The sequence below is a fragment of the Pezoporus flaviventris genome, unplaced genomic scaffold (assembly GCF_033815535.1).
Source record: "Pezoporus flaviventris isolate CSIRO_AGI_PZ_B2104156 unplaced genomic scaffold, CSIRO_AGI_Pfla_v1 ptg000031l, whole genome shotgun sequence".
NCBI lineage: Eukaryota > Metazoa > Chordata > Aves > Psittaciformes > Psittacidae > Pezoporus > Pezoporus flaviventris.
This window is the reverse complement of record NW_026892579.1, coordinates 69,356,037-69,370,069: the sequence shown is the minus strand read 5'-3', so window position 1 is coordinate 69,370,069 and position 14,033 is coordinate 69,356,037. Positions and strand designations below refer to the sequence as shown.

Below are 14,033 nucleotides of genomic sequence, written 5' to 3'. Positions count from 1 at the left end.
TTTAGTTTCCACTGTTTTTTACTTCCTGCTAAAGCTCTTCTCCTTTTCTACACCTTTCTCCCTAGCTTTCTGAATAAGGATCCTGAAAGGACAGATGTACATTGTATTACGCAACATCTACAAGATTTGGCATTTTACATGAGCTTGAGCAGTCTTCTCTCCCCCCCCCCCCTTCTTCCAACATCACATTTATATTTAAGTTGGTCCAAGATCATCACCCCAATAACTCACCTATCTGCTGCTTTCCTCAAGTCCCTCAAAATACCAGGACATATACACTTCCATAAATAAAGAAGGAGGTATTGATGCTATGCCAGCAACTGGCTCTTACAGTAAAGAGAAAGGCTTAAAGCCTCTTCTAGGCTATCTTCATTCAGACAAGGAAGAAAGAAGGTCCTCCCCACCCCTAGATTTGGGGATGAACAGTTTTCCCTCCTATTTTTGACCCCCCAGTGCTACAGGAAACATCAATGCCAAACTTTGCTTCTTTGGCAGCATCAGCAGACACATAGAAAGCCATCTGATTACTACTAGAAGTTTCTCTTTCCTCACTGTATTTATGAGTTCGTAGAAACTACTAGCAGGGGAACTCCTGAAGAACAAGTGTGGGTGTTTTGATTCTCCACTATTAGTTTACTTGTATAAACAGTTTGTTTTCTCTCTCCTCTCTCCTGGGACAAAGTGTTTCAAAATAAGCATTTCAAAAGACAGCAAGCCTCATTTGTTGAAATAGTGAAACTGGGTCAAAGTACTGACAACAGCAGACCATTCTGAATTAAAACACATTGGTGACTCCACGTTTACTGTATCAGGGGTTACATTACGTACATAGATCAGATAAACAGTCCACTAGTGTCATTTGTTTTTTTCTTTCTCATCTGAATCAAATGCAATCAAACCGAAAGAGTGAGGCAGCAGTCAGATGTCAAGGTCTTTTCTAGTTTAATTCTTGTTGACACACTGGTATCAGAAGATTACCATGACTGCTAGCAAAAAACATTGGTTAGCATTGTGTATGGGGAGCGAGGACTAGGGATACTGGGATACAGGTTTACTTGGTCCTTTTACAAATGAAAAATTAAATTGTTTAACAAATCCCATCATTCTCTTTTTGGAGATAATAAAGAGAAAGCTGCCAATGGTGAAAATAGTTCTTGTGGTTACATACCACAGTTTCAAGACTTAACAGCATTATTTTATTGCTTCTACAGCTGGTGCCAGTTATCTTTATACAGCTGCTTTGTATAAATTCAGCAACATGAAAAAAAAAAACAAAGTTTATCAACCATTCTTAAAATAAACACCATCAAGTTCATTTCTCTCTTCTTCTGTACCTCAGCCATGATGCTTCCCCTGCACAAATCTCTGGGGAGTCACAAATCTCAAGTAAGTAACTTGACTTGCTGTGACTAAGCTAGGGGAACTCAATCCACCCTTAAAACTCGCTATTCTTTCGCATTCTGCCTTCCTTCCAAAACCATAGCCCCAGAAGGCAAATCACAGGGGAAATAATCACCTTTCTTTCATAGTTGGTGGCCATGACTTCATCTGGGCAGGACCACTGTATTTCCTCCTACTTGCAAAGTCCTAGCCCAACCCCTACTGCAGCAGGTGAACATGAACAATGCCCAGCAAAGAGCTGGTACTGGCTTCCTCCTGAAGACAGAAATCAAGCAAAGTCCATTATGTTTCCCAGGGCCTGCACAAAGGGCAACTGGAGCTGTCCAGAAACCCCTGATGAGGCCAACATCCCCTACCCCCCAAGGAATGAACTGACATTTGATGCTGAGAACCCCCTGACAACCAGGAAAGCATAAGCTTAGAGGCACTGCTGGTCCACTCTTCCTACCCGCTCCTTTACCAGCCCAGAGGGGCTGTTACAATCAGCTGAGTTTCCTAATGCCATTACAGGGTTCAAAAAGGAGCAAAGCTCTTTCTCTTGCCTTTAAAGCCCAAAGTGTAACAGCAGCAGCTACTGTCAGCTGCCAGTCTGACTGCATCCAGGTCATGTTTCCAACATTTACTCTTAGCTTGAAGGGCTAGAACCCATTTCTTTCTAATTCCCCTTCAGATAAAAGTTATATTCTGCAGAATATAACTGCAGTGGTTTCTCTCTTGTCCAGGCAATCTATTGTTTGGCAATGCATAGTGGAAAGAGACCCAGACTATAACTCAGTTCTAAAACATCTAAACCACTTTTCACTCTTGTGATTCCATTTCTCCTTCCACACTTTGGCCATCCTGACAGTGACATCTTACTGTAAGCTTTCTACTGTTGCTTCCTTGTACAGCATCAGACACTGACTGCCCCATGCCAGCACTGCAAATGCAGCTGCAATAGCTACTTGTCTAAAGCCTGCATGCTCAGCGAATTTCAATGACTTTTGCTTGTGAATCTCTTGATCAGAAACACATTCCAAGCCCACAAGCTCTTTCAAACAGCTCCATGCTTCTTAGCAGCTTGCCACCAAAGAGCACCTCTCCCCATTCTCCTCAAATGCAGGAATTCATACAGAAACATACCCTCCTTGCACTTGCACGTTTCACACCTAGATATGTAGATACTAGACTAGAAATGGGTTTAAGCAGCTAGGAAATAACATATTGCCTTCAGTTAAAAGCTGACAAGCTTGAGACAAAAGGTTTCAACTGACAACCAGCTTTCTATGCTAGCTTCTGGACAGTGGATGAATAAAAGCAAGGGATTCCATAAAATGCTCAGTCATCCTACAGGCATCATGTATCATGAACTTTGCCAAAACTTTACATGACCTACCTTTCGTTGGAGATTGTACATCCAAACTAAATAGGGCTTTACAGATGTCAGGGATAGTGTATACAACCTGTAAGCTGCTAGACTTGGTGGTTTATTTTTGTCAGGACCTTTACTGTAGCGTCAAGAGTTAAACGTGACCTGTTGGCCTATGCTGCATTAATGGTCATCTAACAAAGTGTGTCAATTAGGAAAAGCACAGGAAAAAACTGAAGAACCATTCATAGCTAAAATCATACATATATAAACCTCTTGCTGAATGGAAAGATTACAGAGCATGAGCTGAACCAATGATCTACCTTTCCTAATTTGTTGTCCCTTTAATGCATCAGATTCCAGTAAAGTGTTCCAAATGAAGATTTCCGCTAGCAAAATGAAGGCTTTCTTCCCATTCTGCTGGGCCCAAAGGGCACGCTCCCCCTCAACACAGAGGAAACACTTGTAACCAGTGTTACAAGCCCATCCTTGCCAGGAAGGGAAACATCCTTACAAACAAGAGCTTTGCGGGGAACAAAACGTCCACCTGCGTGTGGGAAGTATAAAGACCAATAAAGCAAAAACCCAAGGAGTCTTCCCATAATAAATTATGCACCGCCTACTAGCAGGAGTTTTAACTACAGCGATAAACATAGAAACACAGAATAGTTATGTTTGGAAGGGATCTTAAGATCATCTAGTCCCAACCCCCGTGCCATGGGCAGGGATATGTCACACTAGCCCATGTTGCCAAAGGCTCTGTCCAACTTGCCTTTGAACACTACGAGGGACAGAACATTTACCATTTCTCTGGGCACCTTGTGCCAGCACCTCAGCATTCTCACAGTAAAGAACTTTTTCTTTATATCTAACCTGAACTTCCCCTGGTTTAATTTGAACCCATCACCCCTTGTCCTGTCACTACAGTCCATGATGAAGAGTCCCTCCCCAGCATCCCTGTAGGCCCCCATCAGACACTGGAAGGCTGCTATGACATCACTACGCAGCCTTTCTTGTCCAGGCTGAACAGCCCCAACTCTCTTAGCTTTGTTTGTGAAGGAACAGGTGGTATGAAACAATGTGTTGATAGTAAGATTACTTTCTTCAATTCACTGCTTCCAAGTTAGTGTCTCCATCCAGGTATCCTTAGTTAAACTTACTACTCAGCTCATCCCAAGGCCCAAGACTTTTCTTTAGTTTTACATTTCACACTTTAGTGGTATAACCAAAAGCCTGCCAGGATCATTAGATGGTCAGCATTAGAACTAATAATATTCTAGTCATTATTAAATCATTAGTAACTACTGAAAGACAACTATCACCTACTGTCAGTTTTTAATGTAAAAGCATGTAAACCAGCTTTAATTGCTAAGCAAAACACAGAACATTATAAAGCAACACAGGGAGCACCAGTGAAATTGACATAATATTAGATATTGCTTGGCCTGAAACAAACCTTAAATAGAAGATTAAGCTTTGACATGGCTGTGATACTAAATTAAAGCAAAAATGCCTCTAGCTCACTGTGGAGTAGTGAACGCAATGGTTCTCAAGTCTAGACTAGGGCCTGGCAAATAGAAGACTACCAGCAGTAAAGGGAGATGCTCGGCGTGTCTGCCAAAAGGGAGTGCACACGCAAGTATACTGTCGTTAGCAAGGAACAAAGCATACAAGATAGAGCTAAAACACTCCGCTGGCTTCCAGAGCTGCTGTTAACCTACATGGGAAATACACTAGAAGTGATAGCTAACATATGCCCAGTCATTCATGAAATACCAGCAGATGAAATAATGATTTTCATATAGACATCAAAAAATGAATCCACACTATAATAAATATTTATCTTGGCAGATCATATCTTCTAGAAAAAAAATTGAAATAAAATTAAATATTTTAAGAGACATGCTGTAAAGCAAACACTGAGAATATCTTTCTAGTGAAGACAAAATGATGAGCTGTGCTTTCATCCATGCAACACACACGACTTAAGAATTCTTATGGCACCACTAAACAGAAAATTTGAATTAACCAAAGGGAAGCTGTTCACTCGATGGTGGACCCTCATTTTCAGTCCAATTAAATAAGCCAAAAATTCCAAGCAATGCATAAAATGAAGATCACTGATACAAGTTTGAACTGGGGCTTTCTGCGTAAGTCCTCGGGACATGGTGGTGAGACTCAAACATCACTGCTGCGCCATAGCTTTTGCTCATTGTTCTTATTGTATCAAAATAAGTGGAGTGTATCAAAATAAGTGGAGTGTATCAAAATTAAGTGGAGCCACAGTCTATTTCTCACATGGCAGGGCATGCAGGGATGGCACCTTTCTGGGACATGGCTCGGGGCTATTAGACTCCCACATTCCTAATTGACTCTGCAGTTTCCCAAGTCCAATACACTTAACCAGTGGAAAAGTTTACTCACAGCTCAAAGATCATTTTCTAAAATTCTGGATATTTAAAAGCAGTTTATGAAGACCTCAGCAGCAGTTCTCAGGTCTACACACATTCAGAAGAACACTTCAGGATATGAGCTTTATTGCAGCTAGCATTTAAGTTCACACTACCAGCAGCAAAAGTCACAGGGCTACAATTCATATTCTTGACTTGCACTTCCTAAAACTGAACTTTAACTTCCAAAACTACCAGCATTTTAAACAGCTGTCTCCAGACAGATGCTAGTAAAACCTATGTACAAAGTTGGGGTTATACTGTGGCACATGGGCAGACAATTTAAATGATCCAGGGTACCCTGACGGTTCCAGACAGGCAAACCAAACAGGTATAGCCCTTGGCAAACACCGTGCCAGAACCCTGGCTTTCTCTCCCAAACTATTCAAAGTGTTCAAATTACGACTTTTCATCTTGCATTAACTACTGTGAACACAGTGAATAAATTACGATTTTTTTAAATCCCCAGCTGTAGCTAAAATAGCTTATTATGACAATTCACATCTCCTAGTTGCCAGTATCTGTTTTCCTCAGTTACAGTCTCAGCAAGTTATGCATCTTAAAGCATTGCAAGGCTGCACCTGGCAAAAGAATGCGTGCTTATTGTTGTGAAGGTTATGGCTTGGTTTTGTGGGTGCATTAAACAGGGAGAAAAAAAAAAAAAGAAAGAAAGTTAAAAAAACTTAACTTTTTTGCAAAAAGTGTTGAGCAGTTTCCCACACAAGCAGATCCTAAATGGAAGCAGTCTGGGCCTCACTTCCTTCCTAAGTTAAAGTTATCACAAAGTTCACTCACAGAATTAGCATGAAGACCAAGTAAAAGGCAGCACCTTGCCACATCAGCCCAGTCTGAGCTGGAAAACAACAGCTGGCAATTCTGCCCATTTCTCCACGCAGGAGAAACCACCCCATGGCCAAACTTTTGGCTTTTGCTTTAAGCACCTGAATGGGCATCTCCAGGGCAGGAAGACAAGAGAGGATACTCTTCTACAGTAAACAGCATTTCTCCACACACTAACTCAACGTGCTGCTCTGATCACTCACTCATACTTGCCTCCTGCCATCCTCACATGGTCCACGGCTCTGAATCTTCATCTGAACCATTAAGCTGAGTGAGGAACACAACCAGTTCAGTCAAGCAAATATTTCCATTGCTTTCCACACATTCATTCTCAATGTATTTAAATATATGCTTTGGCACATGTTCAAAAAGCATCCTATATTAAGAGAAATTATTGAGCAAAGGATTAAGGGGAAGACAAGGCTATGGATCCAGAGGCAAGTTAAAAAACGGAGTGCCAGCAAATGTAACACACAGCATGTGTGAAAGAAAATCCCGTAAGACTTCGGGTTATTTTCATGTTGGGAATATGTTTCAACAAAATCAGGGTGAAAAAGCCCTGGAGTTAATTACTGGAAAACACGGATTTCTATTCAGCAAATATAACGCAGAAACCAAAAACATCATTTTGGGGGGAAAAAAAAAAAAGGAAAGAAAACCTTTTAAAAGTCAAAAAAGTTTGGGGTTTTGTTGTTTGTTTTTTTTTTTCTTTTCCTTTACAAGCCACTTATGAGACCATGTTTAGAGCACTGTGTTTAGTCCTGGGCATTTGCCCAGTTTACATTCACATTCTGGAGCCAGTGGAGTGAGGAACAGTTAATTTGGGGGTTATTTTTGGAAGGGTTTGTTTTCGTTTTGCTTTGGTTTTGTTTGTTTTTTTTCTGAGAGAAGCCCCTCAATAAAGCTGTTTCTACCTCTAAGGCTGTATACATGGGTTTGAGGAGAGGACTGTTATCATCCCTCACCAGAGACAATTTGCACTGCTCCATTTGTTGTAATAGAGCATGTCATTTGCAGCTAAGGATTTGTCCCTTAGTTTCTAAATAACATACAAAATGATTCAGTGCCTCCAGGCTTTTCAGAATTCCAGAAGATGACACCAGCTTCTGTGTACAGCAGGGCTTTTACTCTTCAGAGACAAGTCACATGTAAGACACCTTCCAAGACCTTTCATTTATAAGGCTATCTTGGAAACCCTGTTCCAAGATTGGGAGGAAAAATGCAATTCCTATGCCTCAACCAACCCTATTGTTATACATCACCCGCACAGACCAGATCCCTCCATGGTGCAGCATCATTAATAGCCTTTTCATGCAACAGCCACACAAATGGGTTCACTAATTCCAAATCATATATGATGATTACATATCACAAAATACTGCTATTCCTGCCAGAGAACTAGTAGGACTAACTTCCTTTTGCTACTTTCACTCTACCATGGCGACATCTTCACACACTTCTCATACTCACACTGTCAGCAGAATCCTATCAGCTTTGAAGAGCGCAGTATGGTATTAATGTGGAGTAGTTTTCAACCGAGTTGTTTATAGCATTGCAAAACCAACCCCAGAATGAGTCTAAGAGAATGCGATGACAGCTCCACAATTTCTTTTCCTTTATGTGTAAGCAATTTCTCTCTGCTGATCTCAAGGCAGAAAAATAAAATCACAAAAAATACACACCTGCTTTATCAGCCAGCTTCTTTTCAAAGCATTGCAGTAGACAGAAGACTATTCTCAGATAAATGCAAATCAAACTAACTTAGATTGAATAGCAGATAAAAAAAAAGTATATGTATATTCCAACTTCTCCTAAGCACACAACAAATGCATATACTATCAGTCTTGCAATTACAAGACAATAAATGTCAGTCACTTTTCTTCAAGAACATATTTAAATCTTTCTGCAAGCTTTCAATATATACGCGAGGAAAAAAAAATCCTACAACCCAAAATGGACAGATACAGGTTTATCCATCCTGCAAAATGTTTTATTTTATTTAGAAGAGTTAAGCATGGACTTTACAGACATAGGCTTGTAAAAACTACAGAAGTCAAGAAAAAGTCACAAGGACAAAAACCAAGCCCTTGGGCCTCATTCAAAATTTGCGTGAATTCTGGAGCAACTCCCTTGAAGTTAAGAGAGTTAGTATAAAACTTACTGTCAAAGAGAGGAGAACTAGGTCCACCATGAGGTGACATCTTGCCAAATGGCCTGTGCTGCACAAACACCTTCCTGTCACTCTGCTTTCACAGGGTGGGCTCCACATGCAGAGCTCACAGAGCAGCAGCACGTGCTTTACACATGCTTTTCACATGGGCTGCCATGACTGGGCCCAGCAGTGCAGTGCCTGAGGAAAGGACTTGTGCTTCTACACTGCACAAACCTTCATCTCCATCTTGGCAACCTCATCATCTGCTGGGAGAGCAGATGCTTTTCAGGACAGGAGGTCCAGTGTAGAGGCGGCCATGGGCTGAGACAGGCTGAGAAGGTTGGGGCTGTTCAGCCTGGAGAAGAGAAGGCTGTGTGGAGACCTCATAGCAGCTTCCAGTGTCTGAAGGGGGGCTATAGGGATGCTGGGGAGGGACTCTTCATTAGGGACTTGTAGTGACAGGACAAGGGGTAATGGGTTAAAACTTAAACAGGGGAAGTTTAGATTGGATATAAGGAGGAAATTCTTTCCTGTTAGGGTGGTGAGGCACTGGAATGGGTTGCCCAGGGAGGTTGTGAATGCTCCATCCCTGGCAGTGTTCAAGACCAGGTTGGACAGAGCCTTGGGTGATATGGTTTAGTGTGAGGTGTCCCTGCCCATGGCAGGGGGGTTGGAACTTGATGATCTTGAGGTCCTTTCCAACCCTAACTATTCTATGATTCTATGATGCCTGGCAAGTCCTTCATCACCTTTCATTTCTATGGCAGTGTTGTGGAACAAAAAGGCAGAAGAAAGACTGCACATGTTTGTCTTGATCTGTCTAAAAGACACTCTCTAAACCAAAAGAGGCTGGGTTACAGAACACCTCCCCTTCCAGGTCAGTATCACACAGGGTCCAGACCAAAAGTGGGATAAGGACAACGTAAGCACTTCAGTCTACAGCCAAGAATGCAAAGTGGTAGCAGCCACCCTTCCACAAACAAACCACTTTGCATCTCAGAGCAGTCAAGAGACTAAGAAAATTCTACATCCCTTCCAGCCCTTTTCTCCTTGGTCCCATTCAAACTGCAAACACTCAGACTCCTGAACAAGTATGGTAGGCCAGACTGCCTTAGGACTGGGTAACTGTAGGTGGTGAAACATCAGATAAAGCTGATGATTGTAAGTGATCCTACTCTAGGTCATAAGCACCACAAATGCCAAGAAGTGGATGTGATATCCTTTCCAGCTCTCATAATATGTTCCATAAGAAGACATGGGATAACTGTACTGCATCTAAGAGTCTTGCTGCAGATTTTCTTGAGTCAGGAATAATTTTCAGTGTTCTAAATTAAGGTATATATTGGAAATTGGAGCCTCATATCTCTCCAATTCCTACTACACTATATCACTCCTGTGCTTGCCTTTTTTTTATTTTTTTTTTTACACAGTGACTCAATTTAACGCAGGGTGCCAAATATTTAGTTACACTTCCGTCCCCTCTCCCAGTACACACTGAACGTACCAATTGAATGATAAGTGACTGGAACAACAAAAAAAAATGGTTTAACTAGCAACACTTGACTCTGCTTTGCATTCTTCCCAAGCAACTCTTAAGGAAGGAATTTTAAAGGTTTTTCTGAGACACATCGTGATAAATCTCCAATTACAGATTAGAGGTATGTAAACCTCTTATTTTCAAGATCTGTACACTATGGTAAGTATTTAGAGCCACAGGCAAGTTCTGCACAACCATGGAGCCTACAATACACATGACCACAGAACTAGCTTTCTGTACGTTGCTCCAGCCCGTGTTTGGAGTCGCTACTTCTGGAAGGAGAGACCACAATTTTGCTGTTGAGCCCCTTTCAGCTCCTGATCCAGAGCCCCTCAGTGATGCTACAGGGCTAAAAAGCTGTGAGAGTGGTCTGGTAACATGTTAAGAAAAGGACTAAGACCATATCTACTTCATGTAGTACCCTCTCAACTTCCTCCTGCTGATGGGAGATGAATGAGTTACTTATCACTACAATGTGACAGCTGCATTATTCTAGTAGCAGTGAAATATTTAGTCACCCTACTGTTTGTTCAGTGCCTTAGTAACTACATTTGATCTATCTTTAGAAACAATCCAAAAACGCCTCTGAGCCTTAAGTAAAAGAGCTTGTTATCTTCTACATTAGATATACTTGGGAGCAACAGGAGCCAATGTTCCTGGTTCTATTAGCCACAGACCTCAACACAGTCGATCACACATTGTATGCTTCAACCTCCCAGCCTCTAGGGAGGGGGCCAGCAGAGTATTTTCACACGGAGACCATGACACACCTCCCTGTAGGGCCTCAGAGCTGGAGCAAGCGACACCAAGTTGGCTGGGAGTGCAAAAGGGTGATAGAGAATCCACCAAAGTCAGCCACAAGAGCCCCTTGACACACCTTATCCAGCTTGTGCCAGGAGCACACACTCATACCACTCATGGGCCACAGAGCCCTTGACAACTGAATCTGAACTTCTGAAATAAATAAAACCCAAATAAACACCACAGTTGGGTCACCTCTGCTCTGAATAGCAGATGATGCTTTCCCGAGTTCGCACCTTATTCAGCACAAAAGTTTCTCAATCCACCAGAAATTTTTCAAGCAGCCTGAAAATCCTGAAGCTTAACAGGATCAGCTTCTCAGCACAGAATAATATTTATGCTAGCTGTCCTTTTAAAGGCTTAGCTGGAGAAGAAACCTGCATTACAGCTACTGTACAACCCAGCCTCAACAGACTTACCTACCAGGGAAACTTTAACCTGGTAGCCCATTTACAACAGTGCTGTGGGATCCCAAATCTGCTGAGGGGCAAAACCAAACACAAAAATCCAAATATTTACAAGTTAAGCAAATATAAACAGACTGAAACCTACAGAAATCCCTTGAAGAGGAAAAGTCAGCCTCAAAACCCACTTGGTGAGTGTATTCCAAACAACATACTGGAATCTTGTTCCATGCAGCTCTTCCATCACCATTTTCAGAAGAGTCAATATTGCTGATATTCTTGGCAATTACTTCTTATCTAATGTTTTTAATTAACACAAAGAATGAGGCAGGAGATTGAATACAAATCCTCTTAATGAAACTAAATGCACCCTAGGATCACATATGATAAAATACAGGGGACTGTTCCACATAAATGTTTTCAGAATCACAGCACAATTTTCTTGTGTAGCTATGTGACTGACAACTCTATTTATCAGTCTTCCTGCTCAATTAATTATTTGGGTCCCAAGTAACCTATTAATCAAATATTGAAAAGCTAAATAGATCTAAAACCAATAAAATGTAACATAGATGTGACCTGTGGAAAGGCAAGAGCTTGGTTCAACAGCTATACCAACATATTTTATCCCAGCAAAACAGAGTTACTCAGAGAGTCAGTGCAGACATAGCTGAGTTGAAGACAGAATTCCTGTGGAATGGCACAGTCTAAAGCTCCAAGTATTTGCTTTTCTGAGCACTGTCTCATCAGCCTTACAGCCTGCACCTGGCCAATAGTGCACTTCTGCAAATGCAGTAACTCCAGTCAAACACAGTTAGTCCAGTCACTTGTCAGGTCCCTCGGCTGTTCCAAACAAGCTATATTCTAACAGAGAAAGGGCATTCTTGCAAGCACTGTCCTGTTCCCTCCCCCCCCACCCGGAGCTTTTGAACAAAGAAATACCAGGTGGAAATCATGTTTTATGCAATCCTCAACACAGCTGAGCTGGCAAAGGCACATAAAGCTATCCCTTACTTATAAAGGCACTAGAGTAAGACTTTAGAAAATAAGCAAATACAAGAAATGAGAGCTAAGTAGCTTAGAAAAATAATACAACAAAGGAATCAAGCTAACAGATGAAAGTACACCTTCTGCTTTTCTGCATTTATCAAATTGGACCTGTGTGACTGAAAATAAACTTTTATCATAATATTTAAAAGAAAATATTTAACAAGAGGAACTGACAAAAGATATGTTGTATCCCCATCTTTTGGGCCCTGGGAAGCCCTAATCCAGTCAGAAAAGCAATGCAGATGCCCACACTGAGAACACTTCATTCAGCCTTGCTCAACTACTGTTGACAGTGTGTACGGCGTACTGACTGCAGGCCCTAAACGGGGCTCGCACCGAACTGCAAACATGCACTAAGCTTTCTCTTCCAAGGCTGTACGACTTACTCACACAGATGACAGCAGCAGGAGGGGGGCGGGATGGCCGGCGCAGCTGGAAGCAGTCGATGAGGGTCCCCCGGCAGGCAGCGGGGTGCCCGGGCAGGGCACGGCGGGGCGGGCGGTGGCCCCGAGCCCCAGTGCTGAGGCCTGGCACCGAGTAGGGAGCAGCAGCCCGGTGTGTGCAGGCCCTGGACCACATTCCCTGGGACCTACCGCAGGGAGACGGGGCCCGGCCCGCCCTGGCCTTGGCCGCGGCAGAGGCAGCCCAGAGGGGGAAGGAAGGGATGAGGAAGAGGGACCGGCTGCAGCCCGGCTCCTCACCTGCCTCCCGCCGGGGCGGAGAGCGACGCTTCCCAGCACCGCGCCCCTTCGCGGCCCTCGTGTCCCCCGCTCCGCTCGCTCCCGTGGGGCAGCGGTTTCAAGCAGCCGCCGCGGGCCCCTCCACCCGGCCGCCGAGCCCCACCCGCCCCTTACCTCTCGCCGCCGGGCAGCAGCGGCAGCGCTGCGGGGAGCCGCGCCGGGCCGAGGCGCGGGAAGCGGCCGCCGCTTTGTGCCCGCCGCTCGGCTCGGGCCGCCCCTGCCGTCACCCCGGAGCCGGGTCCCTCCTGGGGCCAGGCGCCTGCGCCCCGCGCCCGGCCCGCCCCCTGCAGCCGCACGGCAGGGCTGGAGGCGCGGTCAGTGCCGGGGCCGCGTAGCACCGGAGTATCGGGAGCTCTGCCGGGGAGACCGAGGGCCGCAGAGCCGGGGGGGGCTCAGAGGCGCTCCCGGAGCCCGGGCGCTGCCGCGCCTCTCAACAACCGGGCCGAAAACCGCGCGGGGCGCGGAGCGATTCTGCCGCCTCCCCACGCACGGCCCAGCTGTGCCCGCGGAGCTCCGGCCGCAGCCGCGGGGAAGCGCAGTTCTCGTCGCGCACCCCTGTGCCGATGCGCCCGTCACTGACTTCAGCTGACCCTGGAGAAGATGAACTGCAGCGCTCGTGCCGTGGGGATGCGCTGGTTCCGCGGCTCACTCCAGGATCCCAGCGCTCATTGCATCGCAAGTTCATTAGACTGAGTTCAGTGCAGGTTATTTCTATAACTAAAATACAGGAGAGCAGGCTTCTCCTTCCAGTCTGGCAGCTGCTTTCTCCATAAATAGAGTACCCGTTAGGAATGCTCGCAACCACACTGAAGGCAGCAAAGCATGATTAGGAACATATTCAAAGGCACACAGGGGTGGAAAAATCTACTTAAAGGGCACATACCGAGTCCAAAATTCAGACCATTAAAATGAAAGGTGGATGCCTACCTGGCTTTGAGGAAGCAGGGCAAAGCAATGCTGTCTTATTTACAAGGTGGTGACATTTACATCAATTCATGGCTTCTGTGAAAGCGGCTATTAATCTTCACGCATAAGAGACCTGATTGGCTCATGGATGCAACCGCTTAATGCATCTGAGCAGTTTCTGCTGCTGCAGCTTTCGTTTAACCTCTAGGTGTCTTTGGACAGAGATGTGAAACTTCGGCGGTGAGATGGAGGCGGCTGCAGTAAATCCTGCTTGCCTGGTGCGAAACCAGTGGCGAGTTCTGCAAGCTGGCTCAAGGGCCACCGGAACCTTTCCTGTCAGATCTTCAGCATTTACAAGCATTTATCGCGAGAGATACCATGGCTGGCTTTCCAGTCCTGGTACC

At 44.4% G+C, this 14,033-nt stretch overlaps 1 protein-coding gene across 3 annotated transcripts in view; it reads right to left on the bottom strand.

Annotated features, from left to right (window-relative positions):
• Positions 1-13,672, bottom strand: part of RIN2 (Ras and Rab interactor 2) — an 81,191-nt gene extending 67,519 nt beyond the window's left edge. Inside the window, exon 1 of one of the 3 annotated variants that reach the window (XM_061461771.1) lies at positions 13,651-13,672. The gene's annotated coding sequence lies outside the window, so the exon portion shown is untranslated. Of the gene's footprint in view, positions 1-12,684; positions 12,746-12,837; positions 13,019-13,650 lie in introns of those variants that run through there. The other 2 variants (XM_061461770.1, XM_061461772.1) reach the window with 2 other exon arrangements.
• Between the last annotated feature and the right edge of the window lie 361 nt (positions 13,673-14,033).